Below are 17,555 nucleotides of genomic sequence, written 5' to 3'. Positions count from 1 at the left end.
ATGGAGAAGGCCACTCACAGCTCTGCCTAGAATGACAGTATCTTGAGTCCCATTTTGCCACTGTTTCTTGTGTAAATAGACCCTCCAGAAAGCTCTTGGAAGGAGAGGTGCATCATAGAGCAAGATTGAAGAGTTCCTGGATCCTGGCCATAATATCAAGTGACATCAAACCCTACCCTAGTATCAAACATTAGAGAGTGATGCTGTGCACAGAATAGTAGTGTTTTAGGATCCATGCCAGAAAAGTCTGACTTTCCAAAGAAATTACAACTTGCACCCCTTTTCTAGTTTACTGGAAGAACATCTGATGGAGCATTGTCACATTTAGCAAATGAAACTAGAATGCCTAGTTACATTTGAACTTCACATATGCTATGAACAATTTTTCAATATAAGTGTGTTCCAGACAGTATTTGGGTCATGCTTATACTAAAAAAAAAAAAAAAAAGAAATTCAAATTTAACTGGGCATACTGTATACTGTCTGGCAACCTAACCTGATAGGGCTTAGTTGTCCAAATTGACCAGGTGCTGGGTATGGTAGGAGGTTGGGTAATGGATACTTATAATTGTGGCTTGCCAAATTAGAACATGTTGGTGCTTCTCAGGTTGGGCTGAGGTGGGAAGAATTCCAAGTTCAGTCTGGACTTGATAATTGCAATTAAGTTGCTACACCTTTTTGGAACTCAGCTTTCGCAGCTGTCTAATGGGTATATTAATTGCTCTCTTATCCAACTCTAACAGGGCTACGAAAAAGAAGGAATAAGAGAAACTCCATGAAGTTACCTTGAGTATAAAACTCAATATGAATGAGAAACAATAGTCCTTTCTTTGCAGGGCAATATTCACTGACTTAAAATAGGACATTTAAAAGCCTGTGGGCTTTTAATTCTTGCTACATCCACTGCCACCACTAGCAAATGGGCAGTAAGTTGCAGTTAGAGGGGCTGTAGGTCATTTGTGGAGTACATTTGCTTAGAAGTGTGGCCCTTGGAAAAGACATAATTCTGTATCCAGGCAGAAAGAATAGCCTGTGCATGGCCTAGAGGCTGGACCAAATGTGACATAGTAAGGGTAGTGAAAAAATAGGGGAGCCTGTAGTGGCAGCAGTTGACATGTTGTCAACTGTTGTGAGGTTAATGGGCAGTGGTCACTTTAAGGAGGAAAGTTGAGAGAACTAACATGTATTTAACTTCTACATAATGCCTGCTCCATCTTTATTCAGTAGCAAATGGCAGAAATCCACTCAGACCATGTTAAGTAATGATTAATTTACTGCTTATGGAACCAAGAAGCCCAAGTGTGTGTCTCAGGCACAGTTGGATCCAGGAGTTCAAGGGATCTCATTGGCCTCTTTTTCACTCACTCCCCCTGGATGAGGCTTTATTCTTAGGCAGGCCCTCTCCACATGGCAGCAAGACAGCTCCTGGCCAAAGCAGGGTTATGACGTTATTTTAGAGTGTGATCCTTGAACCAGAGAGGTTCTTAATGTCCTAGCATTTATGTAACAAGGAAGGACTGTGATTGGCTTTGTTTGGGTCATGTGTCTCCTGGCCCATCACGGAGTCTGGGTGGAGAAGTGCTCTGATTGGCCAGCCTGGATCATGTACGCACCTTGTGGTATATTTGAATGACACGGAATCACACAGAATGTGGGAGGACAGCTCCCCAAAGGAAGGAATGCAGAGCCAATGATGTTAGTTACACTTTTTGGGCTTCAATTTCCTCACTCATATAATGGCATTAAATAATCGCTAATTTTCAGAGTTATTGTGAAGATTAAATGAAATAAAGTACCTAACGCGGTGCCTGGCACATAGTGGATTTTTAATTTATACAGATAATCTCAGGGAAGACAACAGTAGTAATACATTAGAGAGGAGATATATTTGTTAGGAAGATTTTAGATGTAAAATCAGCTATAATATCAGAAAATTCAGCTGAAATTGGCTTAAACACTACAAGGGCTTTATCAGCTCATACACTTGGAATTCTAGAGGTTGGGGAGTTTCCCAGTTACTTGGGTCTAGTGAAAGAAGTTACATACACACCCCCCACAATTACATATAGTAAGTTCTGTGGAAGAAATGGATATGGTGCAGAGATACAGAAGTAAGGGTGAGAGCTACCTCCTGCAGAAAGAGCATTCAGGGAAGGCATCTCAGAAGAGGTGACTTTTGGGCAGAGATCTGAAGATGAAGACTAGCCATATGTAAAGTGAGCATTCTGGGCAGAAAGAACAGTATCTGCAAAGACCCTGGGGTCTTCACATTAGAGCTTTACAGGATTAGTTTCTGGTTCCATTGGCATAGGATAGCCATGATCCAGGGAACGTGATGTTTTGTTAAACACATGTGGCCACATTCTAACATGGACTGAATGTGATCATTTGTGACTTTGTGTACAGATGGCTGCTTCCTTCAACAGGTGGTCCCCAGACAAATATACATGCCATGATGTGCAGTTTTAAATGAGAATTGTTTCCGCTGCAGAAATTCACTGCCAATTTGTTGAAATTTATGGAGAGGATGTTTTTAATCTACAGAATCATGCAAAGTTCGGGGTGTGGAAGTGGAACAGCGGCATTGCTATATGAAGACCAGAAAGTGCAGACAAAGGGGTTTTCATGTCACAAGCCTGGTCTCCTCCTGGCACAACCGTCTGGTTCCAGTGGGGGGTTGCCTGGGAAATTTGCAATCAACTTTGTTGTAAAATTGTGAGTTATTTTCATCCTGATGAAAAATTTACATGGCCCTTCTCTACCTGACTGGGAATATCCATTGTACCTTGACCAGCTGGTTCCCCATCCACTCCCTGTACTAGTGTTTGTTTGTGAATTAGTCTGGACATACTATGTTATGCTGAAGTAACAGATAAACCCTGAAATGTCAATAGCTCAATATAATAAACAACAATTTCTCACTCCTACTAAGTCCAGTACAGGGCTGTTCTCTTTTCATGTCACCTTCAAGCAGGTGCTCAAACATCTGAGCTTCTTCTGTCCTTTGGTTCTGACATCTCCAGGTTCTTCATTTCTAGCTGTGCAAATGAAGGAAAGGGCAGAAGTCAGAACCTTTTAAAGATCAGGCCTAGATGTGGTGTGCATCATTTGTGCCCATCTCCCGTTGGTCAGAACTCAGCCATCTGACCTCGACCTAATCATAGACAGTCCTCAAGTCTATAGTACTTAAAAAGTGAATAGTAAAATGGAATCAGATGAACACTTAGCAATGTTTCTGCCACTGCTTATTTTTGCTTCCTGGGGGAACTCTCACCATTAAGAAAAATAATTATTGTTAGTATTAACCAAGTGCTTACCCGGCAGCAGTCCGTATGCCTACCCTTTGCATATATTATCTCTTTGAATGTTCCTCATGTTCCTTTAGCTTCATTTTTACAGATGAGGAAACACTTTTGGAAAAGTGTAGTAACTTGCCCAAGTCAACCAACTGTTAAATGTGCATCTGGATTCAAACATGGGCCTGGGTAACTGACTTTCAAGCCCAAGCTCTTAGTTGCTCTGTTGGGAATCAGGGATGATGATTCTGCAACTCAGTCTCCTTGACAGTAAGCCCAGCCTGTTGCCATCTCTGTTGATATAAACAGTATTTTCCTGCAGGAGCTGAGCAGATATCAGAAACAAAGACAGTTGCCCAAATCAATGCATTCTCCAAACAAACATGGAGAAAATAGCAACTGTCCCCAATACCCCATTGATGTGAAGTTCTAGAAGCTCCAGTCTCAGCAGATGGAATTAATAGAATGATTCATGTTTCTTAACTACTCTACTGTGGGATGGGATGGAGGTGACTCCATCCTGAGCACCTGCAATGGCTCAGAATTCAGTAAAGGAGACAGCAGGCCTCCAGTGGCTGTCCAAAGCTGTGCATACACATGTTCCAACAGGGCTCAATATGGTCTCTTCTGTGTTGTGGTGCCTCAGGGGACCCTGCTTCTAGAGAACTGAGAGCTCAAAGCAACCTGGTTGGTGCCATATGGAAACACAGGATGCCAGGCTGTGTTGCATGGACCTGCCTGGGGTCAGGCACTGCAACAGCAGCTTCATCACATAAAAATCTGTGGGTCATCATGTCTTCAAAGCCCAGTACAGGGCGATGACGCTGGCATGGCCCCCAACCAGACTTCCAGAGAAACACCTCGCTGTCAGTGAAATTCAGGGTTGGGGACAGTTCATTTTGGAGGCAGCTGGAGAAAAGGGACTCTAAAAAATAGCTAGCCTGAGAATGTTCTGCAAGTTGGAAGTTGTGAATCACTGAAGCTGAAAAACATCTGATTCAGCAGTGCCTAGGGTGTTCCAGAAGTTTCAGCTGTCAGGCTTTGGAGTCCAGACAAAAGCATGTGTGCGGAGCAGAAAGCCAGATGCAGACCTCTTACCCTGTCCTGCTGGTAATCTCCGAAGGCATGGTTGTGGGTTCAATTGCTAGGAAGTACAGATGGTCCCTGGAAATGGGTTCTGCTTAGACTGGCTTCTTATAAACACGTGTAGCTGAGCACTATTTTGATGAAGGAGAGAGACATGGTGGCTGGGGTAAAGTTGCCTCCCATTTCAGAGAAACAACTTATAATCACATTCTCAGGTCCTCTGGGGATCTAGAGTGGTGGGATCATGTTGCCCAGGAGGCTACGTTGGAGCTAATAAGAGTGCTCCCTGTTGAGAAGGGGATTTCAAAGTGAAGACACAGATTGAAGGAGGTGAGTTATCCTTCAAGTTTGCAGTGCAGTCATGGCATGTCAGTGCTTTGACTAGTTTCATCCGAGATTTTTCCTATTTTTGCACCAGAAGAGTAAGAAATACATTTAGTTTTGTTGTAAGTTACCCAGTCTCAGATATTCAATTATAGCAACAGAAAATGGACTAAGATAGTCATTTTCATATTATTGAGTTCTAAGAGTTTTTTGTATATACTAGACACAGGGATTTTGTGAGATACATTTTTATAAATATTTCCCTAGTTGTTGAATTTGCCTTTTATTTTTGATTAATAGAGTGCTTTGAAAAGCAGAGGCTTTGAATTTTGATAAAGTCAATTTTATAAATTTTTTAATGATTAAGCTTTTTGTGTCCTATCTCAGAAATTTTTGCCTACGTTCATGTTGCAAATATTTTCTTTATGTTGTCTTTTAAAAGCTTTATATTTAAGTTTTTGCATTTACATGTATGATCTATTTTAAGGTAATTTTTGTTTACTATGTGGGGAAAGATTGAATTTTACTTATTTTTTTCTGTATGACATGTTAGTTGTTGGAGTGCTATTTATTGAAAAGATCGTTCTTTCTCTGTTAAATTGACATAGCACCCTTGTAAAAAGATTAACTATGGATGTGTGGGTCTATTTCTGACGCTGTATTCCTTCCCATTAACTGGTCAGTCATTTTGCCAAAATCACACTGCCTTGATTGTTGTAGCTTTTAGTAACTTTTGAAATCATATAACTTTGTTCCTATTTTAAAAATTGTTTTGGATATTTTGGGTCCTTTGCATTTCCAAATAAATTTTAGAATCAGTTGTCCATTTCAACAAAGCAGACTGCTAAGATTTTGATTACAATTACAATAAATCTATAAATAATCTGGGGAGAACTGACATGTTAACAATACTAAGTCTCCCAACTCATGGACAGAGTGTATGTATTTATTTAGGCCTTCTTTTATTTCTCTCAGCACTATTTTTTATTTTCAGTACACACGAATTACACAGTTTTTGTTAAATTTATTCCTGTGTATGTTATACTTTTGAACTATTATAAGTGGAATTCTTTACAAATTTATTTTCCAAGTTTTTCTGTGACTAGTATATAGAAATATAGTTGAATTTTATGAATTGGCTAAATTCACTTAGTAGTCCTACCTAGTAGTTGTTTTTAAAGATCTAGTAGGATTTTCCATGTGCATGGATTTTCCATTTTAGGTTCTCTGTGTATAAAATCTGTTCTACTTTTTCCTTTTTAATTTGTATGTTTGTATTTCTTTTCCTTGCCTCATTACAATACAACAAAACACACCTAGTGCTAGGATATCCAGTATGATGTTGAATAGACATAGACTGAGCAAATGTCTTTCCTCATTCTGAACTTAGTGAGAAATATTCAGTCTTTCACGATTACGTATAATGTTAGTTATAAATGTCTTCTACCAAGTCGGGAAGTTTCTTTTCTTTTCAAAACGGAGTCTGGCTCTGTTGCCCGGGCTGGAGTGCAGTGGTGAGATCTTGGCTCACTGCAACCTCTACCTCCCGGGGTCAAGCGATTCTCCTGCCTCAGCCTCCCAAGCAGCTGGGATTACAAGGGCCCACCAAAACGCCCAGCTGATTTTTGTATTTTTAGTAGAGATGCAGTTTCACCATGTTCGCCAGGCTGATCTCGAACTCCTGACCTCAGGTGATCCACCCACCTCTTGGCCTCCCAAAATGCTGGGATTACAGGCATGAGCCACTGTGCCTGGCCAGAAGTTTCTTTACATTCCTAATTTGCTGAGAGATTTCTTTAAAGTTATAAATAGGTAAAGAAATTTGTTAAATACTTTTCTTAAATTTATTAAGATAATTATGTTTTTTCTTCTTTACTATGTTAATATGGTGATTGTATTGAATGAATTTTGAATATTAAACCAACTTTGCCTTCCTGGAATAATTTTCACTTCATGTTGTATTGTTCTTTAAATATATTGCCAAATTCGTTTTGCTGATATTTTGTAAAAGATGTTCTTTTCATGGAAGACATTGGTTTATAGTTTCTCTCTCTCTCTTTAACGTCTTTGGTTTTGTCATCAGGGCAATGGTGACCTTAAACTGTGTTAGAAAATCTTGTCTTCCTTTCTATTGTCTGTAAGTGTTTGTGTACAATTGGCATTATTTCTTCATTAAATATTTGATTTAGTATACCAGTGAAGGTATTTGGACCTGGAATTTCCTTTGTGGAAAGTTTAATGTCATTATTTTTGATCCTTTCTTCTTTTCAAATATAAGCATTGAAAGCTGTATGGTTTTGTCTAACAATTGCTGAAGCATCCCACAAATATTGACATGGTGTGTTTTCATTTTCATTTGGTTCAAAATATTTTCAGATTTTGTTGTTGATTTCTTCTTTTCTTATTTACTTATAATCTTATGGTTGCTGTGTTTTCACTCTTTTGTGTTCCAAGTCTCCCTCTGGTATCAGTTTTCTTCCTCGTGAAGAACTTCCATGAATATGTCTTCTTGTGAAGATCAGTTAGTGACTTCTCTCAGCTTTTGTTTGTCTGAAAAAAAATCTTTATTTCAACTCTAATTTTGAAAGATATTTTTTCTGGTTAGCAAAATTTACATGATATTTTACATCTTTATCCCTCAAAGATATCAATCCCCTGTCTTCCGGTTTGTATAGTTTCTGTTGTGACATCTGAGATAATTTTTCTCTTTGTTCTCTGGGTTTATCATGTCTGTTTTTCTGTGCAGCTTTGCATATTTTTTGTTTATTACTTATTTCTTTAGCAATTGATTGTGATTTCTCTTGGTATGGTTTTCTATGTGTTTATCTTTCCTTGAACTCATTGACCTTCTTGCATCTGTAAGTTTATAGATGTCATAAAAAATTTAGATTTTAAAATTGTCATTATAAATTCAATATTTTTTCTGTTCATCTTTCTCCTTCTGGAACTCCAGCAACGTATATGTTACACCATTTGATATTGTCCTACAGCTCAGTGAGTCTCTGTTTATATTTTTCAGTCTTTTTCTTTTTGTTTGTGGCTCCTCTCAAATTTCTTTCATTTCTGAAAGTTCCATTTGGCGTGTGTGTGTGTATGGTGTGTGTCACACACACATACTATATACACTATGGATAGATCTATCTAGCTATACGTGCACACACTACATATATAGTGTATGTATATGTTCCTTTATAGATATACATATTCTTTCATTATACTCATGTTTTTCTTTAAATACTTGAGCTTGCATACCTGAAAGATTTTAAAGTCCTTTGTTGATAATTCATTCATCTTTACAATGTATAGATGTTTCTATTGATTGATTTTTCTTCTTTTACAAATCATATTCTCTCATCATAATTACTAATTTTTTAATTGGAGGCTGGGCATTGTGTATTTTATATTGGTTATTGCTGGATTTTGTTATATCCCTTTGTAGAGTGTTATGCTTTGTATTGGTGGGTCGAGTGACTTGGATGCAATTCAGCTTGATTCTTTTGAGGCTCAATTTTGATATTTTTAAATGGTTAATTTAATCCCTTTACTGAAGGGCTTATTTAGTCCCACTATTAAGGCATAAAGCTTCCGTGGTGTTACTAAATTTCCTGTGTATTTAGCAATGTCTCTGTGCTCTGGCTGGTGGGAAGTTGAATATTTTCAGCCCTGGGTGAGCTCTGAGAATTGTTTGGCTTGCAGCTCTCTAGTGATTTTTTTTTTCTGTTAATATTCTTTGCCCAGCCTCATTTGCACATGGAGATTAGTGTTTAGCTAAAGATCCAGAGTGCCCCTATGCAAATTTCTGGGGCTCTTTCTTTGTATAGTTCCCTTCACTCCAGTACTCTGTGCTTTCCAAACCTATCTACCCTGGCCTCCCTGATCTCTGTGACTTGCTCTGTTTGGGTTCATCCTCCTGGTGATTCAGTCCAGAAATTAATTCCAGGTTAAGATGATGCAATTGCCTGGTTTACTTTAGTTTTTCCTTTTATTGGTGATTATGGTCCTGTGTTACTTGTTGTTTAATGTCTGAAAACACTTCTTGAATATATTTTGTTCTGTTTGTAGATTGTTTTTTCAGTGGGTCAGGGTGTATCCCATAGGAGTTTCTCCTTCACGGGTAGAAGCAAAAGTTGAGATTAAGTCTTTTGCTCAATTACAAATAGATGTTAGCAGAACTGGGTCTAAAACCCAAATATGATAGACTTCAAAGCCTGTGCCCTTCATCATGATCAAGATCCCATTCTTCCCTTTTTTGGACCACATTCCAGAAAGAAGGCAGGTAAGAACCCAGTCAGTAAAAAGCAAACTGGCTATTCTTAGTGCTACAATTCCAGTAAGAAGGATTAGGCAGGGAGTTTGCTGTTATAGTTGGCGACTTCTCAGAGGTGCCCTGCCAAAGTTAGCTTTTATTTATTTTCTTCCTTGTGAGTGAATGGAGAAAGTATGGGGCAGCTCTTCATTTATTTGTTTGCTGGTTCACTAATTCTATCATTTATTCCTCCATTTAAGATTATTAATGGAAAACCTACTATGTACCAGGCACTAGGTTTTTGTTGTTGTTGTTTTGGGAGGGAAACGTAGCTCCCAGTGGGTTTTCCTTTGCTTTCTTCCTCTTCATTCTTTTACTCTCTCCCAAACTTTCAATATGATCATGTGAGAAAGGCCCAGATGGTGACATTTCAGGGATGTCTCCCTGGACCCTAGTGGAGTTTCTGGGTGGTTAGGAGAGAAGTTAGGGTCTCCTTTCAAATTAAAATAAATGCCAACACCCCTGGGAGGTATCATACATTAAGCCATTGTCAGCTAAACCTTGGCCAGCTATTAATGTTTCAGGAGAGATTTATTAAGTGTTAATTAAGAGTAAACATGGAGAACAACATAGGCCCCTTGGGAAATGGGACAGGATAAGAAAGCAAATGAATTCTCACAGGAAACATGGCAAGGATAAACTCTGAAATTTTGTCTCAAGCTGAGTCATGTATGTCCCTTGTCTTCTTTGGTCTGAGTGTCATAATAATAACAAAGTTGAGTGATGCTTTGTAGGTTACAGGTCCCCCCTGCCCGCTCATTTGTTTTTCTTGAAGCCACCTCTCAATAGCCCTTGGAGGTAAACATTAGTACTGTTGATGAAATGGAAATTGGAAGAAGGAAATTCACCGGCTCAAGTTGCCCAGCTGATAAGTGCTATGGTCTGAATTTGAACCCAGGCCATCTAACTCCAGAGCTTCTGGTCCTAATTCTGCTCTGCCATCTAAGTTTGCAAAGCTGCTTGCTATGACCAAATCATCCCTGTCTTCGTTACTGGTTCTATCAGTTCAGCATTTTCCTGTGCAACTCCTTCACAGAGTACCAAGTTTGGTGTCCAAGGTGATTTGGGCTTTTTGCATGCATCCAGATATCTGTTGCCAACCTCAGGAACTATTTCTTTCCCTTTGTGGCTGGTTGATTGGAATGGGAGCGAAAAAGCAAGTCTGGCCAGCTACTTCATGGAAGACCAAGAAATGACAAAGGACACAAGGATGTTCTTCTTTAAAGCTCTGTACAACATGCAGCCAACTAAATGGGAATGAAAGTGCTTTTGAGGAGAAATAGGAATTAAACAATAGTCTATGGTCAGGTTTACTGCTGCTGGTAAACAAATTCAAATGTATTTGCAGGGTGAGACTCTAAGGCTATTTTTAAGAGAGGCATTAGCAGGCATTCAATGAAGTCTAGATGGGTTAATGAAATAAATGCATTTCTTGCTTCTCCATGATTTACATTTCTAAGGCTGCACTACATAGTAATTCAATAAAGCTGAAATGGCAGGAATGTCTGGCAGATTTTTTTGGAATATGATACTTGGCTCATTATGGTGGTTCAATTTCAGTATCTGGATAAGGGTGAGATACAAAGGGACATCAGGAACAATCTCTTTTTCTCTCTCTTTCAGCCCCTACCATTTCAGCATAGCCTGCTCCATCTCAACCTTATTCATGTAAGTATAATAGGTTATTATTAAAGGTTTCCTTAAGCTTATGGTCTATTTGAGAACGATGAGGTATTCACTGCCTGCCAATCATGGTCTTCACAATTAGGAAGTTTATGCCTCAGTTAATGGTTTTTCTTTTCCTCTTGATGTAACAAAAGAATTTATCCTGTGAGTAATACTGGAATTCATCCTTATGGCCATTTTCCTCTGTTAGTGCCCCAGGGACTATTTGAAACCACTTCTTTGTGTGTGTATGTGAATATATATGTGAGACAGAGAGACTCGGGGGAGAGGGAGAAAGAGATGGGAGTGAGAGGGCAGAGAGAGGAGAAAGTATTAATTTCATAGAACTCTTAGTTTCCTTTCTGATAGCGTTTATTGACTATATAGTCTGTGCCCCTAATGGTCCTATAGTGGAAATCTATATGGTCCTATATGGAAATCTGCTTTGTGTCAGTTCTGCATCACTTCTTTTGGGATTCTGTTTCTCCCAAGGCAATGTGATTCAGTGGGACCTCACCTGGCTGTAATTACCTTTCACACTGTAGGGACAAGCTCTTCACTCACTCTGACTAGTTCAATTTTTTTTTCTTCTGGACCTAATAATTGGTTCAGTGTTCATTCTAAAGCCCAAACAAGACCAATCAATGCCATTTGGGTGATCAAGTATGGATGTTGAGGGGGAGGGATTTGTGGTGATTGTTGTCATCATCTTCTCTTTCTTTCTTTCTTTTTTTTTTTTTCCTTTCTGGAATCACCATGAGGATGATGTAAACCTAGAGATACTACTGGTAGCCAATTTTATCACCAAGTGATAACAGAGATGGCCTGAGAATGAAGCCAAGAAAGAGCACCACAGAACTAAGAGAGTAAGTGAAATGTGTATTGTAGCATCATTTGATCTTCTGAGCCAGGTTGCCCCGAAAGCAAACACTAACCTGAGACTTCACAGTGATGACAGTTATTCTCCTTTTTTGGGCTGAATTAGTTTGATTTGGGTTTCTGTCACTTGCAACAGAAGAACAGCTTCTGGATACCTGAACATGTGGAATTTCCTGGAGGGTGGTGCACCCAGGAACTTCCACATGTTCCAAGCAAGAGAAGGCATGGAAACTCTGCACCCCTTCCCCTCATTCCTCACCCTAGTTATCTCTTCATCTGTATCCTTTGCAATATCCTTTATAATAAACCAGTCAACTTAAGTTATTTCCCTGAGTTCTGGGAGCTGCCTTAACAAATTAATTAAACCCAAAACAGGGGTCGTGGGAACCCCAACTTGAAGCCGCTTGGTCAGAACTTCTAGAAGTCCAGACTTGTGACTGGTGTCTTGGTGCAGGAGAGAAAGGGAGTCTTGGGGACTGACCCTATCTCCAGGTAGATAGTGTTGGAATTGAATTGGAGGATGCCCAACTGGTGTCTGCTGGTTTGTGTGTGGGGACAAATCTCCACATCTTTGTTACAAAAGTCTTCTGTGTTGATGATTGTTGTGGTGGTGTGAAAGCAGAAGAAAAGCAAAGTTTGAGAGAGTTTTTCCCTACACAGATAATAAAGACAGTGTGAGGAAGGGAGCAGTTGCTGGACTGTAGAAGGAGAGAGCTCTGTCAAGAGGGCTTCCTTGACAGGAGCTGTCAGCAGGGAAAGCAGCCAGCCAGAGGTGACCTTGCAGGGAGGGAACCTGGGAAATGACTGCTGATCCTCTGCTGAAGTCAGAGGGCGGATATCCCTTCCTGTAGTTGACACGGGTCAGCTTCCAAGGCTCAGAGCAGGTGGAGAATGCACCTGAAGGGGCATGATAGGGTTTGGCTGTGTCTCCACCCAAATCTCATCTTGAATTGTAGCTCCCATAGTTCTCACGTGTCTGGGAGGAACTTGGTGGAAGGTAATTGAATAGTGGGGACAGGTTTTTCTCATGATGTTCTGGTGATAGTGAATAAGTCTCACGAGAGCTGAGCTGATGGTTTTATAAAGGGGAGTTCCCCTGCATACGCTCTCTTCTTGCCTGCCACCGTGTGAGATGAGACCTTACTCCTCCTTGTCTTCCGCCATCATTGTGAGACCTCCCCGGCCATATGGAACTGTGAGTCAATTAAACCTCTTTCCTTTATAAATTAAACAGTCATGGGTATGTCCTTATTAGCAGCATGAGAACAGACTAATGCAGGGCAAATAAGAGATCCTCAGTGGAGGTGCATGCTGTCACTGTCCCTATATTATAGATGAGGAAATCAGGGCTCAGTGAGGCCACAGTGATAACGGGCCAAAGATTGTATCAATCAGTGGCAAAGACAGATGGCAACTCAGTTCCCCTGACCATAAAGCTGTGCTCACCGCAGTCATCCTGGCCCTGGGGCTTTTGGCTGGACCTGTTTGCCTCTGAAAAGAGACCCACAGGCCTGTGTGCCAGGCTGGAGGATGGGGACAGACATTGATTGGGCTTCTCCTTCTTGCCAGGCACTGTGCTAGGCATTTAACCCACAACAGGCCTATTGAGATAGGTGTTGCTGATTCCATTCTATATGTGAACAATCTGAGCCTCAGAGAGGCTAAGTAACTTGCTCAAGGGTACACAGCTGGTGAAGATACTGACCTAGGTTCCAGAGGTCAGATTCCAGAATCCATGATCTTTCCATTATATCCTGGGGGCAGAGACCTAAGGAGCAGAAAGGAGAAAGGAGAGGGAAGGAGGGAGAGGCTGTTGTGCGAGTCATTTCGAGATGGTGGGCAGGAACGGAGGAGAATTCAGGTGGCAGCATCTTTCTTGGGCCCAGGAAGCATAAGGCATGTAGGCAGGAATCCCAGAGTGCCATCTGGAGTTCCAGAACATCCCTAAGCAGCCTTTATATCTGCAGGCCTGTGCCGGGCCGCAGACTCACATGAAAGCATAAAAGCATTCTGCAGCAGATGGGAATTTGAAATCACGTGTTGTGAGCAGCCAGAGCCAGGAGCTGTGACTCCCATGCGGCGCTGTCAGTATATCTGAGACACTGCTTCTTGTCCTTCCTCCCCTGCCTGTCCTTTCCACTCTGAGTTTCTCCTCCCTCTCTCTCCTTTGCTTTCACTATTAAAATTTTATTTTATATATTTTTTATTTTATTTTAGTTTGAGTTTTCTCAAGTTTTCTCTGCCTCCTCCCTGGACATGGAGACACATCTTCACTTTGTTCTTCAGGCCTCTCAAATTCATCGTGTTCAAGTAAAAATCCCTTTCTTCTCACTTAGCAAATCTGCCTCTCCTTGTTGGTTTTGCATTTTGCCTTCTGGCACCGGATGCCTGGATGGAAAGCTGGGAAGAGCCAGCTTTGCTTCCTGCCTCCCCTCTCCTTTCCCTCCCTCCATCTCCAGTTGGTTTCCTCATCGCTGTTGGTGCCCCTTCTGCTTCCTCTGCCTGGTTTCCGCTCTCTTCATCTTTCACTGAAGCTCTTTAGATATTTTTGGAGCCGAGTCCCTGACTGCTTGGTCTCTTCTCTGCTTCCTCCAGCACATTGCCACAGATATCACTTGAAAACATGTCCAGGTGATACCAACAGTTTTAGCAAGAAGAGAAAATGGAGGCATTTTCCAGGTGACTTTGGGAAGGAGGGTGTAGTGGGCAGGCTCACAGCCCCCACAAGACTCCAGCCCTAATTCTGGGGGCATTGCGTGTTAGTTACTTCCATGACAAAAGGGACTTTGCAGAGGAAATCTAGGTTAGCAATGAGTTGACTTAAGATAGGGACATTATCCTGGATTAGCCAGATAGGCTCAGTGTAATCACACAAGCCCTTAATTGCAGAAGGGGAATGCAGAAGGGAAAGTCAGAGAGATTTTAAGAATGGGAAGGATTCAAAGCTCTGTTGCTGGCTTAAAGATGGATGGGGTCCCAGGTCAAGGAAATGGGAACCTCAGTCCTACAGCTGGAAGGAGCTGAATTCTTTCAGCAACCTGAGTGAGCTTGGAAGGGGCTTCAGCCTAGAGCCTCTGGAAGAGAATGCAGCTATGCAGGCACCTTTTCAGCCTCATCAGATCCTGAGCAGAGTTAGCCATGCCATGCCAGACATCTGAGCTACAGAACCCTGATATAATGAATGGTTTTTGTTTGTAAGCCCCTAAATTTGTGCTACTTTGTTATGGCAGCCCAATACAAACTAATACAAATAGAAAACTAACACACATAAAAAAGCCAGAAAGATAAATCAGAAACCAATAATGATTATGTTTATGGTTATGAGGGGACAGAAATAGGAAGGAGACATCACTGACACACAGGGAAATTAGCATACACTGAACATTTGCTGCAGATCAGACACCATGCCAAGTCCTTTGACTGCTATACCAGACCGGGATCTGAGTTGTAAGGAATAGAAAGGGTCTTTGGCTAATCTAAGCCAGAAAGAAAATTTATGAAAGAATATAAGGCATCTCCCAGAAACTCCAAGAAGGCTGGAAAACAAGGCTTGGGAAATAGTTGGGAATATAAAGGAAGCAAGGTGGCCGGAACTCAGCCAAAATTGGACCATAGAACCAGGGTGTTGGGTAGACCACAGCCACCCTGGCTGTCCCCTGGCATTGTGGCTGCTTTGCTACCACAGCCAGCTCTGGCCTTTGGCCATTGGGCATTGCTAGGGGTACCACTGCTCTAGAAAATGGGATGGTTCTGGTGAATACAGTATTGCCAAAATGGATCCTGCCTCATCCCTGCGTCTGTGGATCGTTACTTTGAGACTTAAAACTCTGAGCAGGTGTGTCTGGCTGGGTCACAGGCCCAGAAGGTTCAACTGCTGTGTAGCCAAAAAATGACTCACAGAAAATGGCAAATCATCCTGTACCATCTCATTTAATCCACGTAACAACCCAGCAGGGAACTACTATTATCCCCACTTAATAGATAAGGAAACCAAGGCCGCCAGGGAGGTGAAGCTCCTTTCCCAAGATCCTGAGCTTGTACATGGCAGAGCTAAAACTTGAACTCAGGTCACCTACTTACTATGCACATCCTGTGGCCTCTTCTTGCAGTGACAGTCAAGGTTCAGATCCTTTCTGAGGAAAGAAGAGGCAGGTGGATTCTATCTGGTGTGTGGTTCAGAGAACTCTGGGGAGACAGGTTGAATGCGAGCAGTAGCTGGCCAAACACCTCTGACCCATTTGCTTTTGAGGCTTGGGCATGGCAGAACTTTAATTATTTTTCCCTTTTTAGTGAAATATGCTTTCAGACATCTGTTCTGAGTTGGTTCCCTTTTGTTAGTATATATTGTGTGGCGTGGCCTACTCTCTCTCAACTTGAAATTTAGACAAGGGACGTTGAGGCTTTGCTGATGAGACCACCACTGGGGAACCTCATCTTCTGTCTTGCCTCTCTTTGCCCCCTTTACTGTCCTTCTCCACCAAGCATTGCAAAGGAAATGAGACGGAATCCCACCTACCTGGGACTCTGCCTGGGTACGATGGACGCTAATCATAGAGACCAGTCTGTGGGTTAGGGGCTCCACCCAGTGCACTCAGTACTCTGAGCCCTATCTAGCATCCTTGACACAGCTCTCTTCTCCTGCCCCATTATCCTCCCAGCTCTGAGCCAGGCCAGTGACAGAAAGAGCAAAAAGAAGGCCTCGTTTGTAATCTACTTCCTGATTTGAGATATCTGGAGCAGGTCCAGTCATAGGCCACTGATTAAAAGTGGTTTAGTTACTGTCACTGGTGTGAGCACCAGGTTAAATGGAAACAAGCCAAGCTCAGGCTCCACAGAGAGGAAACCCCAATTCAAAAGTTCCCTGGGATGACCTCCAGTAAAAACCATCTGTGAGGGTGACTTATAAGCACTGACAAGAATTGGTTCATTTAGGCATTATTTATGATAAATAATGCAATATATACGTATACTCAATATGGATATACATTCAATATTCAAATATAGAAAATAAATATTCGATATATAAATATTCACTAGTTTTGCACACATGTAGGCCAATGCAGTAGAGTTTAGGAATTAAGCACGTGAACTCTTGATCACCTACTGTGTGCTAGGCATCTGACACACATGATCTCACTTAGTGTTCACATCACTCTCTGAAGACGATATCATTGTGAATATCACTGATATTTTACAGGTAGCAAGATGGAAAATAATAGCAGAGATAATGTAAGGGAGATTATTTTCATACATTATAAAGTACAATGGGATGGTTTACTACAATTACTGCTAATTATGATTAATCATCATTATTAGTTTTAATAATTACTGAAATAGAGAGGGTTGATGTTAACCCATGTTACTAGGCCACAGCCAGCCAGGGTGTCAGTCAGGAGGGACTGAAAGTTGAAGGACAGGGTCATTCCTGTCCAAGTGAGACCAAAACTCACTCCCTGTATCTATTTAGGCACACTCAGTCCTAAGTATTTTGCTCATATAACTCATCTGATCCCACAACTGCCGTAAGAGGTAGAGACAATTATTCTTCTTTTACAATGGAAGAAGTTGACATGGAGAAAAAGAGTAGGCAGTTGTTCAAGTTCGTATAGTCAATGGAGATTTGCACCCTGGCAGACTCCGGAGCCTGCTGGCTTTATCACTAAGCCAGTGAGCTCATTGCTCTACCACCAGCCTTAGTCACATTTCAGCAAGTGTGTAGGATTGCTAGACTTCACTCATAAAAGTATAGAATGCCTAATTAAACTTGAATTTACATAAGTGACAAGTAATTTTTTTAGTATAAGAGTCTCCCATGAGACATGGCCATGTGATAATGCGTGTAGAGTCTGTTAAACACCAGGCACATAATTGGTGTTCAAAAAGCCTCATTTCCTTCTCTTATGTCAGACTGCTAATTCCTACCCAACTCCGATATATCTATGACTCTTCAGTATAAAATCCTAATTTCAAGCCGGATACATCCTTTGATTATGTTCACC

The 17,555-nt window shown here is 41.2% G+C and overlaps 1 long non-coding RNA gene across 1 annotated transcript in view; it reads left to right on the top strand.

Moving 5' to 3' along the window:
- Window positions 1-8,064: 8,064 nt before the first annotated feature.
- LOC134759451 (uncharacterized) overlaps window positions 8,065-17,555 on the top strand; it is a 70,237-nt gene continuing 60,746 nt past the window's right edge. The window contains exons 1-3 of the long non-coding RNA XR_010135674.1: window positions 8,065-8,982; window positions 10,636-10,680; window positions 11,439-11,543. This is a non-coding gene — a long non-coding RNA (uncharacterized LOC134759451). The remainder of the gene's footprint in view (window positions 8,983-10,635; window positions 10,681-11,438; window positions 11,544-17,555) is intronic.

Source organism: Pongo abelii, chromosome 10, assembly GCF_028885655.2.
Source record: "Pongo abelii isolate AG06213 chromosome 10, NHGRI_mPonAbe1-v2.0_pri, whole genome shotgun sequence".
NCBI classification, from domain to species: Eukaryota; Metazoa; Chordata; class Mammalia; order Primates; family Hominidae; genus Pongo; species Pongo abelii.
Note: the sequence above shows the minus strand (reverse complement) of the source record. Positions and strands in the feature narration are given on the sequence as shown.